The 12688-nt window shown below is 48.2% G+C and overlaps 1 long non-coding RNA gene across 1 annotated transcript in view; it reads right to left on the reverse strand.

Annotated features, from left to right (window-relative positions):
- Window positions 1–4770: 4770 nt before the first annotated feature.
- Window positions 4771–12688, reverse strand: part of LOC106008091 (uncharacterized) — a 94048-nt gene continuing 86130 nt past the window's right edge. Inside the window, exon 4 of the long non-coding RNA XR_015449069.1 lies at window positions 4771–9703. This is a non-coding gene — a long non-coding RNA (uncharacterized LOC106008091). The remainder of the gene's footprint in view (window positions 9704–12688) is intronic.

The following is a 12688-nucleotide window of genomic DNA, read 5'->3' on the forward strand; positions in this document are numbered from 1 at the left end:
GCTACAAGTAGTGTACTTTTTCACTCTTTTACCTCCTGGTTGTGCTTATGGGCTGAGCAGTCTTCACAGTTTGCCATGGAAACCAGGCCTGGACCAAAGTGTCTAAAAGTTTCATCTGCAAATGATCCCCAGTTAATCCTACAGCTACATCCTACCTGCCAGGAACATCTCTACCATGAAACATGAATTCCCTTATGACCCTGTGCAAGATGTGCCTCTTTTCTATCCTACTGGATTTCCATCTTCTTTGAATCCTCCAATGCAGAACTGTAGAGTCACTCCATCCTCTTTAGTACATTGTCTGCAAGTAGCTCAATCTTCCCGTGGCCACCTAACTGGCTGACGATGCTAATGTAACAGGACAGCACAGGGCTGACAGGGCTGGGGTTTGCCACAACATGGCTCTGAAGCAGAAGTCTATGTATTATCATCTAAACAGTATAAATGAAAATGGAAAATGTTAATCAGTCAAGAAGTAGCTAAATAAATTGTGGTAATAGTTATACATTGTGTTTTAGTTACTTTCTCCTTGCTGAAACAAAATACCTGACACCCGCAAGTTAAAGGAGGAGAGGTTTATTTTGGCTCACAGTTTATAGAGGTTTCAGCCCATAGTCGGCTGGCTCCAAGGCAGGATGGCATGGCAGAGGAGAGACAGTCCATGGCAGGGCAATGGGAAGCAGAGAGAGATCAAGGGAGGAGGAGGGAGGTAGACCCTACCAGGCCACACCCCCAGTGACCACCTCCTCCAGCCAGGCTTCAGCTCCCCACATCATATTCAGCCATCAACTCATCAGGGGACCAATCTACCCATGAGTATGGCACCCCCTGATCCAATAACCTCCCAAAAGGCCTGCCTATGAGCACATGAGGCTTTGGGGGGACATCTAGATATAAATCATAACACACTGGAATACATATACAGTCATACCCTCATACTAGACTGTTTTGAAATTTGTTGGACTCAGTATTGGATGCATTTTATCCTGGTACCACTCATACCCATACTCAACACACAAGACAGAACTTTTCAGCATCACTTGCCTGATGACTCACTACCCTCTCTGCCAATACATCTGTTTGGTACTAGTTGTTTTTGGTGCTAGTTGCACCTCCTGGAACCAATTAATGATGAACATCAAGTACTGAGGAGCCACTGTATCAGATAAAATGAACAAAGTAAAGGCATATGTGTTCACATATAGTTGGAGATACTGTGAAAAAGTGTAAAAGGCATATGATGTATATATACCCTTTTCCCCTGAAAATAAATTCTCTTGCTCAGTGGCTACTCTGCAAGGCAGGTAAGGCCAGGATAGGCTGAATGGGGCTGGCATTTTTGGTCTCTAGTTTTCAAGGCTAATTATTTTCCAGCTAGGTCTTATTTTCAGAGAAACATGTTAGTAGAATGTACAAGAGTATTGAATAACAATACACATTCTGAAATCATGGGTAAAGGATACATGCCAGTTTTATAATCATGACTCCTGGGGAGGAGGAAGGGAATCAGATGAATGGAGTGGGAATGGGACTCCAATTCTATCTACAAAGACAGTTCTTTAAAGAAGTATGAAGAAAATATTGCAAAATGTTAAAATGTGTTCAATACTGGGGGTTGGTACATGGGCATCTATTAAATTACTATTATTTGGTATTTTTGTGTGTTTGGATTTTTTATCACTGCACGTTTGCAGTACATAATGACGATATTCATTGTAGGGAGTTGGTACATGCCCCTAACACACCTTAATTCTTATTAGTTTCCTTCCCTCCCTTCCCTCTTCTTCCCTTTGTCTCCAGATCCCCTTCCCACTTGCAAAAGATCTATTTCCCTGTTTCCTATAATCCAGACTTTATTTTGCTCTTTAAATTATTTGTATTTTAGGTTTTTCATATAAGGGAAACGATGTGGTATGAAAGCTTGTGTGTCTGATTTATTTCACTTAACATGGTCTCCAGGTGCATCCATTTTCCTACAAATGACTCAAGTTTATCCTTGAAAGAAAGAAATACATCCTTCTTTACAGCAGAGTACTACTCCATTGCATGTAAATATTACACTTACTTTATCCATTCATTTGTTGATGGACATAGAGGCTGCTTCCAAGATTTAGCTATTATGAATTGTGTTGCTATAAAGACGGGTGTGCATGTATCACTGTAATATGATGATTTTAACTCTTTGGGAAGACTCCTAGAAAGAGAATAGCTGGGCCCAGGGGAATTTCTAGTTTCAGGTTTTTGAAGAAGCTCCCCATACTGATTTCCGTAGTGGTTGCACGAGTTTACATTCCCACCAACACTGACGAAGGGTCATCCCTCCCCTGCCCCAGACTCTCTAGCATTTGTTATCATCTGATTTCTTTATGATGGCCATTCTTTGTGGAGTGAGATGGAATCTGAGTGTTGTTTTAATTTTTATTTCTCTAATGGTCAGAGATGTTGAGTGTCTTTTCATGTATTTATTGACCATTTGTATTTATTCTTCTGAGAAATGTTCATTTCAATTGCCCCCCCCCTTTTTTTGATTGAATGTTTTAAGGGGGGGGAGCTAAAGGAGTAGCTGGAAAAAATTTTTTTCCATTCTGTAGGTTGTCTCTTCACTCTGTTGGCTGTTTCTTTTGCTGTACTGAAGATTTTTATCTTGATCTAATCTCATTTGTTGATTCTTGGTCTTATTTCTTGGGCAATTGAGATTCTGTTCAGAACCTATGCCCATGTCTTCAAGAGTTTTACCTGTTTTATCTTTCAGGAGATCAACTGTTTATGTTTTAATATCTAGGTCTTTGATCCATTTTGATTTTATTAAATTTTTTTAAGAAAGTCTAGGAAGTAGTCCCGACAAAATCCAACCGCTCTGTAAACTGCAGGTATTAGAACTAAAATACCCTCCGGCTCCTGTTTGACTCCTTTATTTTAGAAGACAGAAAATTAGTAGAGCTCATTTTTCCCTTCCTTCCTTCCCTCCCTCCCCATCTATCTAACACAATGGTTTCCATTAATATGTCCTGAATATTTCTTGGCATGAGTTTTGTGCGTAGTAGAGGCAACAATGCCTTATGAAGTGGATAAGAAATATACCCAAATGTTGACTGCTGCCTGTTGCACCCACTCCTCACCTCGACCTCAGAGGTTTGACTGACACCTGTGACCCCCCTGCCCTGATTCCTGTGGCTGCCGTCTGGGAGTGTAATAGAAATGCACTTTCCTGCTGGGGATTTAGCTCAGTGGTTTCGCCACCTGCCTTGCAAGCACAAGGACCAGGGTTCGATCCCCTGGTACCCCCAAAAAAAAAGCACTTTCCTGACTCTGCTGCCAGAGACACTAATTTGGTGGGTGGGGGTTGGAGGAAGGGCCCTGGTAATTTTTTTTTTTTTTTTTGGTACCGGGGATCGAACTCGGGTCCTTGCGCTTGTGCAGCAGGCGGAGAAACCACTGAGCCAAATCCCCGGCCCGTGATGATTATTTTTCACGTGTACTTTGGATGCTGCTGAGGCAGGGGGCGGCAGATGACACTGCGAATGAACTTCAGCCTCTTGGCTGCCTTTACTAAATACCTGCCTTGGTTTCTTCTTTGAAAAAAACCAAAACACTGCAGGGCAAAAGGCAGCCTGGCTTACTGCTGGTGAACATGAGACCTCAGAAACCAGGGCAAGGCTCACCAGCCACCCCCGTGGAAAATAATACTGAGCTGGTGGCCAACATGAAAGTAGATGACCTGTGTGGTTAGAAATGGAAGCGGCAAGTTTCCACTGTGAGCACCAGGCCAGTGGCGAATGGCAAGGTGATGCTTGGAAGGAAGGGGACTCAGGGTCTTCCCGGATTCAGGGTGGGCAGAAGGAGAGCACAGTGCAGAATCCAGCAGGGGAAGTTCCTGACTTACTCACAACTGTGCACTGATTGATGTCAAATCATGTGCTGAGGCCTGCAAAGTGCTCTGTGTCCTAAATACTGGCCTCATATTCTTTCTCAGGATGTCGCAGCAGGGGCCCAGCAGGACCACTAGGACAGCCGCAGCACACTAGGTGCAGAGCTTGCTAGCATGACTGATGGAAGGACTGAGGGACAGGGTAGAGACAAGAACCTGCAATGGCATAATAAATGTTGTTGTACACATTGCCCTCCATGGCCGGAGCCTCTTTTCCTGTCCAAAGCCCCAGACAAAGAATGTGCGACGTGGCTGACACCTCCAGTACTGTCTGTTGAAAGACGACATGGCCTGGGAAGCTCCCCATTGTGAGTACCGTTGGTGTCAGACCTTTGAGGCTGTACAGAGCTGCCTGATGAGGATTGGGGAGACAGGTGAGTGACACACATGTCACTTCCTGGCCCCTGTGGCCTCAGGCACCAAGGCAAGTCATCCAAGCAGGTCATTCGCTTAGGGCTTGCTGTCATTGGATAAGTGTCTCTCTCAGGCTTGGTCAGCAGCCTGTGGCATGGTTGGAGCTGGCAGGACCTTCAAGAGGCGACGCCTGTTAGAGGAAGTTAGGTCACTGGGGATGCGTCCTTGAAGGAGACACTGGGACTGGGCCCCTTTCTCTCTCTCTCTCTTTTAGCTTTGGGGCTGCGAGGAGCTAAACAGTCTTCCTCTGCCATATGCTTCTGCTGCTATGATGCACTGGGCCACCACAGGCCCACAGCAATAGGGCCAAGTGACCATGGACTGACACCACTGAACCAGGAGCCAAAACTTTCCCTCTCTTAAAGTTGATTTTATCAGGTATTTTGTTGCAATGATGGAAAGTTGACTATACAGGGTTTTAAACCTTGAATTAGTAACATAGAGCCAAGGATGGGAGACTGTGTTTCAGGCAGCAACAATGACAGCAGCAGAGTCTGGTGTGGACTGAATCCTCATGGGCAGGCTCTGCAGCATGATCTGGATTGAATACCAGCCTCAAGGGTATTGTCAGATTTACTACTTCTCCAGTGCCTACGTGAACTACCCTGTGTCTTTCAGTACACTGTTTCTACTTGAATCAGTCAGACGTTGGCATCTCTTATATCTCAGAACTAGCAGAGTCCCTCATGTCTCAGAGTAGGGAAACGTTCCAGGTAAAGGAAGCTACCTCCCTAAAAGAAAATACCCTCCTGTAGTCCCAGAACTCTAGGGGGCTGTGAGACCCAGTCTGAAAATAAAAAATAAGGGATGTAGCTCAGTATGAAGGCCCTGAGTTCAATCCCCAGTACTTAAATTTTAAAAAGTAAAGTCAGGAGCTTCAGAGCTTCCTGTTATTCATAGACACCAGAGATCTCCTTAGAGTCAGCCCTTCCTATGAGGTTCCTCATTCACGGATTCAACCAAGCATGGACTGAAAATATTTGAAAAAAACCGCACATGCACTGAACATATGTAGACATTTTTTTCTTGTTGCTAGTCCCTAAACAATATAGTCTAACAATGATCTATGTAATATTTGCATTGTATCAGATAATGTATGCACTTAGAAATGATTTAAATCCACAAGAGGATGTATGTAGCTCATAGGCAAACCATATATGCCAGTTTATAGAAGGGATTTGAGCCCCTTGGGTTTGGGAGCAAACATCCAGGTACAGAGGGAAGACTGTATTTTTAAGAAGTGGCACAAGCCTTTTGACTTGGCACTTTTTGATCTAGAACTTTGTCTCCAGAAACACTCCCCCAGATTTGAGGCTGTTGGGCTTGAGCTACATGAGAGGCGGTGGCATCATTTTCTGAGGTGTGACAGGGGGGTACCTGTTAGGTGGAGGGGGAGAGAATCAAGGGTGAGAATTAGGGAATGGGAAGCTTGTGCTGCCCGTGAAATGTCCAGTGCAGGTGCCAAGCCAGTATTTGGGTGGCTTAGGGGTCTGGAGATCAGGGATTAGGACGTCATCAGCAAGTGGGTGGCGGATAAAGCCATGGGTGTAAACTCTTAAGGAAAAAAATTAGAAGTGTTTGTTGGGATAGGAGAAAAATCATATTTGTTGTACAGTGGACCTTTGACTTTCGAGCTCAATTTGTTCTCAAGGGCTGGTTGTAACTCAAGTTGGTCCATTGAAGGCTCAGGCTCTGTACACAGCCTTCAAAGCCTCTCTCCTGTGTACAGGCAGATCTCACTGTCCTCAGAGAGACACAGGCCCAGGATTTCTCAGTTAATCCCACACAGGAAAGGATGTTACAATGTTCCTTCTAGAACTCTTTAAGGTTACATCTGTATCTGAGACCATCTGGAAGCACAGGCAGCTGGCATTTGGGTTGTCACTCAAGACTTTGTTAAGTTAAAACTAAAATTTCGGTTGCAACCCAAGTTGTTCAGATGTCAGGCCAGTCATAACTTGAGGGTCCACTGTATTATGGATGGAAAGAAGAAGGATTTTTAAAAAGCAGTGTGCCGATGTGGGTTACCCCACAGGAGGAGGATAGGTTGGGAACATGGAGGTCATCGGCGGCCTTGACAGAATTCGTTTCAGGGGAGCCATGGAGCCATGGAGCCAGATGGGGTGGGGATGGGACGAAAACCAAGGCAGAGAATTAGACGATCAAAGACTTGGTGGAGAAGCAGAGGTAGCAGTGTGTTCTAGACCGCTTCTTGGAAACAGTGTGCAACAAAGCAGAACAGAGCGGGAGGAAGTGTCGAAGGGACAGGAATCACAGAAAGACTTTCCTTTAAATGGCGGAAGATTCCAGCACCTATCTGCACGTCGGAAACAGTGATCAGTAGGGAAGGGAATGGCGGTGCCGGGAAAGGAGACATTACTAGAAGAAGGAAATCCTTCACTCAGCAGGTACCTGTGCCTGCTCTGTGGCCAGTAGTGCTCGGGTGTGAACCTCAGAGCACCCAAAGGCCCTGACAGGTTGTGCTCCCATGAGCCCCCATTCTGAGTCAGGTGGGGGCCTCTTCTGTTCTCTTCTCTCCTTTCCTTCCTTCCTGTTCTCCTTCTCCCTCTCCGTATTCTTCTTCCTCTTCCTCCATCCCCATGTTTCTTTTCTTTTTGGTACCGGGGATCCAACTCGGGACCTTGCGTTTGCACGGCAGGCGCCGGAACCACTGAGCTAAATCCCCAGCCCTTCCGTGTTTCTTTCTGTCTCTCTGTCTCTGTCTCTCTGTCTCTCTGTCTTCCTTTTTTTTTTGTACGGGGGATCGAACTGAGGACCTTGTGCTTGCGCGGCAGGCGCCAGAACCACTGAGCTAAATCCCCAGCTCCTTCTCTTCCTTTTGATAAGGTCGCACTATGTAGCCCAGCCTGGCCTTAAACTCACAATCTCCCTGCCTCAGCCTCCTGAGAGCTGGGATTATAGTTGTGTGTCACCACATCTAGATCTAGAGGGCTGGCTTTTGATAGGGGCAGGATGCTTGTACTGCAGCAAGACAAGCGTAGATGTGGGGACATCTGTTGGTTTGGAGATGAGAACTGAAGTCCCCTCTGATCATGTCTACTTTCTCAGCCTGTGTGAGGCAGGTCATAAGCTAACTTTACAAAAGATGGCAAGAGAGACAGAGAGAAAAGTATGAGACCACTGCCAGAGGAACACAAACTCAATTGGAAATGGGTAGGGTAGCTAAGTAGTCTCCGGAGGAGGTTTGAGGCCATGAGTTTAAAGCAGAACAGTCAGCCCAACCACCTAACTTTTCCCTTCTCCCTGTCAGCTAGCTCAAGGGCAACCAGGGAGAAAGAAGGTTAATACTTTAATATAATATAATCAGCCAAGATGCGGATTAGCGATATGTCTTAGTTACTTTTCTCATTGCTGAGACAAATACCTGACACCCAAAGTTAAAGGGGAAAGGTTTACTTAGCTCAGTTTGTAGAGGTTTCTGTCCATAATCGGCTGTCTGCACAGCAGAGTGGCACAGGGCAGAGGGGCATCGCAGAGGAGAACAGTTCATGGCAGACAGAAGGTAGCAAAGCAACAGGGGGACCTTAACAGCGTCTCTCTGCACCTTTTTCTTATCCAGGCTACTTAGGGTGGGCAGCACTCACTCCCTTAATCCTAGTGTCCTTGAGCCTAGCATTGCACCATGAATCCATCCCAGCACCACACACTCTAGACCCAGCCACCTGTGAGAAAGCCCCACCCACGACTGCACGAGGCTTTGGGGGACATCGAGACACAGCCACGACACCAGATGAGTATGACTCAGAGTGGAGAGAGAGACAGGGGCCGAGGGGGCCTGCCGGGAGACGCTGCCTAACACAGCTCTACATCTCGTCAATGTCCTCATGACAGACAAGAGCAGAAGCTGTTGACTCAACAGGAAGGCACTCGAGGGGACTGGAGTTACTCAGCCCCAAGCCAAGCAACACCTGGAGGTACCAGGAGCTGGGAGCGGCAAGAAAGGACCCTGGCCCAGAGCTTGCAGAGGGGCTCTGGCCATCCACACCTTGAATTTGGACTTCTGGCCTATAGATCCATGAGAGAATAGACCTCTGTCATTTTAAGCCACCTATTTGAAGTGATTTACTATGGTAGCCCAAAGAAAGCAATACAAGGACTTAGAAGCTATGACACTGGCTGGCTCCTTCACATGGGTGACGGAGTCACTGAGATCTTGAGAAGAGTGAGCGAGATCCAGAGTTTGTCATGAGTAGGGGGAATGACCAGGAGTCAGGAAAGAATAACGAGGAAAGTTTGGACTGGCAGGAAGAAGCAACATGGTAGAGATTCAAGCATGCAGTGGGTTTTAAGGAGGAAAGAGGAGCTGGCAGGGGAGCTCAGTGGTAGCACACATGTTTAGCGTGTGGATCCCCAGCACCAAAATAACAGCAAAAGAACCAGGGGTGGCTGGGAAACGATGGTAAGGGAGGGTCCCAAGGCAAGCTGTGTGTGTCAACACAGACGTGACGGGAATACAGGGACTAGGGGCAGACAATGCTGGGGACATGGGAGATACTGCAGAGCTGGGCTGGCTGTGGACGGGCAGAGAGAGCAGGACAGGGAAGGCAGTGTGGGGCTAACGGCCAGGGCTTTGTCCTCTCCTGGGACTTGCTAGCCGGTCTGGGAGGCTGCACAGAGCCCTCCAGGCCAGAGAGGGCCCTGGCAAGCTGGGTCCAGCACACAGCTGGACAGCTTGCTGCCTCGGGGGTAGCTCGCCCTGACACCAGGCACACCTGAGTGCAGCTGGCTTCATTGCTCCTGGCAGAGATTTCCTCAGGGCAGAGCTAAGGCACTAGAGCTTGTCTGTCTAGATAAATGTCCAGATTCTATCTCGGGATTTATGGTAATGCACGCTGAACAATGAGGGTCTGTTACATAAATCACGGCACAGTTGCACTGCGGCATGTTACGCAGCCGTTACAAATGATTTGTGGTTGAAGAGTATGAGGAATTGCCCCCTCATGCTGCTACAGTAAGTGCCATGGCTGGGTTCTAAATGGTTGAAACTTATCTCTTGCAGTTTTGGAGACTGGAGGTCCAAGATCAAGGTGCCAGCAGATTCGATGTCTGGTGAGGTGCACAGGCAGCTGTGTTCCTGCTGCGTCCTCGAATGGCAGGAGAGGAGAAGACCACTTCCGGTGTCTTGAGCAAGGCCACCAACCCTAGTCGTGAGGACGTGATCCTTCTCATAGCATCTCCTTGGGGTTCGGTTTCGACACGGGTGCAGGGGCCACATAGACATTCCCATGAGGGCAGACAGCTGAGTGCCAGAAACAGACAGTCTCATCCTAATCAGCAAAACAGGCAAAAACTTCCGCTGTGTAGTACAGGAAGTTTCCATTTTCTTCCTGCTTTAGTTTTCTGAAAAGGACAATCAATGACGAGAACCTTCACTTTTTTTATCTGAAGGAAAAAAGAAGAAAGCTAGTCCTACCATGTTTCCCAAACGCCTTTCCTCCTCCTCTCTGGGAGGATGCGTAGGGAAATTTCCCTGAGTGCCCTTTCCTCCCTAGCCTGCACCTCCACAGCCTGCCCTTGGTCCTCTGCTATCCCTGGGACGCTGACTTGAAGGAGCCGGCGTTGGTCAGTGCAGCCTGGGCCTGTGGAGATGTGCTCCTCTGTCCACTTGAGTGGCCTGGCACGGGCCTGTCCCTGCCGTCCCCTCCTCCCCTGGCCGTGGCCTCAGAGGCCCCACCCAGCCCTGGCTCTGCCCTTGAATCCCCCAGGCCAGACTCCTCAGCTCCCTAGGTTGCCAGCTCTGCCTCTGGCCCTGCTGCTCCATCCAGCCCCATGGGACCCCAGCCACTCCAGCCCCCTGGGGGCTGGTTGGTTCTTTGGGGTGTGGAGGAGGGTGTGGCATCTATGTCTCCAGAGATTTGTGTTTGGTTCAAGCTGGGCCACCTGTTGACATTTTCTAAAAAATCCTAATTCAGTTTCAAGCTATTGACAAATATGATTTGCAAGCCACTCTGCCTTTTAAAAAGACTTGGCAGGCTGGTTGAGTGGGTCAGGACAGGGCCCAGATGTCAGGCTCCAGAAAGGACCATTGGACTGAGCAAGAGGCCACAGCTGAGAGACCTGTCCAACCCACGATTCAGCCCAAGCTTCTCCCACAGGCCTTGCTGTGATCCCCGCGTGGATGCCCCAGCACCCCCCGGCCAGGCTCACTCTCCTGCCTGTAAAACGAGTGTGGTGCCCTCCTGTCTCACAAGTGCTGCAGGGTGGCATCATCACTCTCAAATGTCACCAGATGGTAGTGGCTGGCAACGGAAACCCTTCTGGCACCTCTAGTTTCTGATAATCCAGGTCCCTCTCAGCGATCCCAGCTTCCCATCCTCAACTCATGAATCATCCACTTCATAATCTGCCCTAGAATTTTGCTAGAAACTTATATCGAACTCAGTAACCATGGCAGTAATCCTCTTCCCCCTTTCAAAAGCTGACATAAAGCACCATGCCTGATACAGAATTGATAGAGGAATTGTATCCAGATTACATACAGAACACTTATCAATCCATTTGAAAAGAAACCAATGGACAAACTGGAAAAGGACATGAATAAGCAATTTGTGGAAGAAGAAACCCAAAAAGCTGATAAAAATATGAAAGGATGCTCAATCTCATTTGTTATGAGGATTTGCAAATTAAAAATGTGGCAAAAAATCATCTCACACTGCCCAGATTAGAAAATATGAATGTGTGGCAGTTCCACGTGCTGAGGAGCTGTGGAGAAAGACAGCTGCACACATGCACTGGAGATAGAGTTGGGACCCTCCAAAGAGCAGCCGAGACAGCTCAGAGAAGCCGGAGACATGCAAACCCCCTCTCCGCAAGATGCACATCTGCAGGTGTGCAGGGGAGATACTGTTCACAGCAGCACTGTCAAGACGGAAGGTACAAACCACCTGAAGGCTAGGGAATAGATTAGAAATAACACCGTATTTATGCAATGGAATACTATGAGGGGCTGAGGCAGAAGGATCATTTGAGTCCAGGGGGTTCAAGTCCAGCCTGGGCAACATAGTAAGACCTTGTCGTTACCCCCTGCCCCCCTGCGCCGAAGAAAAAAAACCCATATGTATATGAAAGTTTTAGAGTTGAACTTCAAGTCTCTCTAACTCAGCAAGTGATATTAGGAAGATAGAAAAGAGAGAGGGTGGGGGAGGAGGTCACAAAAGGGACGGTAATGGGACCCCAAGCCCAGGACACAGCAGAAGGCAGCAGCCTGGGGCTGCAGCCTCAGAGCAGGATAAGCAGGGGCCCTCAGAAGTCCCCAGGCCTCTCTCCCACCGCAGGCCATTCCCATTCCCATCCCCCTAAGAAGCTACTTTTGACCTCAACTATTTTTTCCTTTTTGAACTGCAGATCTTGAAATGTGCCGTTCTGAAGGCAGCAATGTCAAACCCAGATATCCAAATATCTCCCGATCCCCCTGGGACAGTCCTGCTGGAGGCCATGCTGGAGTTCGTTATGTCCTTATTGGTGCTGGGGATGGAGCCCACCGGCCGGGCCCCCAGCACGCGGGACCCAGCACCCTGTGAAACCACCCCACGCTTTACCCAGTCATCAGGCCTGGCCGCCAACACTCTCCTCCCCTGCCCTGGATTAGAGTGGAGCCCACTCGTGAGCAGGTGGCATCTTTACTCGGCTCTCCTGTCCTGATGAGGACCCTGACTCCTTGCCGGGAGGAAGGTGACTTCTGTGGTCTGAGTGCTTTTTAAAGGAGCTGCAGCCCCAGTTGTGGGGTCTCTGCTCTCCTGCAGGTTCGGGTGCACAAATGAGCTGGTGGGCGGGTGAGGTGCAGTGGACTGCAGGGCAGAAGTACCCTCTGACCCCCACTTCCCGACCGACCACAGAGGGGACGCATGTGTGTTTCACGTGTTGGTCCTGAGAAAGTCAGCAGCACAGGCCACTACCAAAAATTAAGGAGAAAACGTGTTCTCTCGGTTTTTCTTTAAATCTACCAGAATATGAATGGGAGTACTTAAAGGAGACCTACATGGCAATGCCAGTTTAATGCCACCCATTCTCCTGATGGAATGAATTTGACAAACGCCAGTGTCTGCAAGCCTGCAAGGCCCAGACCCAGCTCCAGAAGCCACTGGCCAACAAAAAAGGACACTGAAGAGCTATGTGCTCCCCTCCGTCCTCCCTCCCTCCCCTACCCCTGGGCTGGAGATTGAACACACACACCAAGCAAGTGCTCTGCCACTGAGCTACGCTCCCAGCCCTCAAAGAACTTTTTAAAAAATTTTTTGGTTTTGTTTTTTGGTACCGGGATCAAACTTGGGACCTTGCGCTTGCAAGGCAGGCAGCGGAACCACTGAGCTAAATCCCCGGCCCTAA

This window comes from Heterocephalus glaber, unplaced genomic scaffold (genome assembly GCF_053883595.1).
Source record: "Heterocephalus glaber isolate CG9 unplaced genomic scaffold, H.glaber_assembly_v1.0 deba00000613, whole genome shotgun sequence".
Classification (NCBI taxonomy): Eukaryota; Metazoa; Chordata; class Mammalia; order Rodentia; family Bathyergidae; genus Heterocephalus; species Heterocephalus glaber.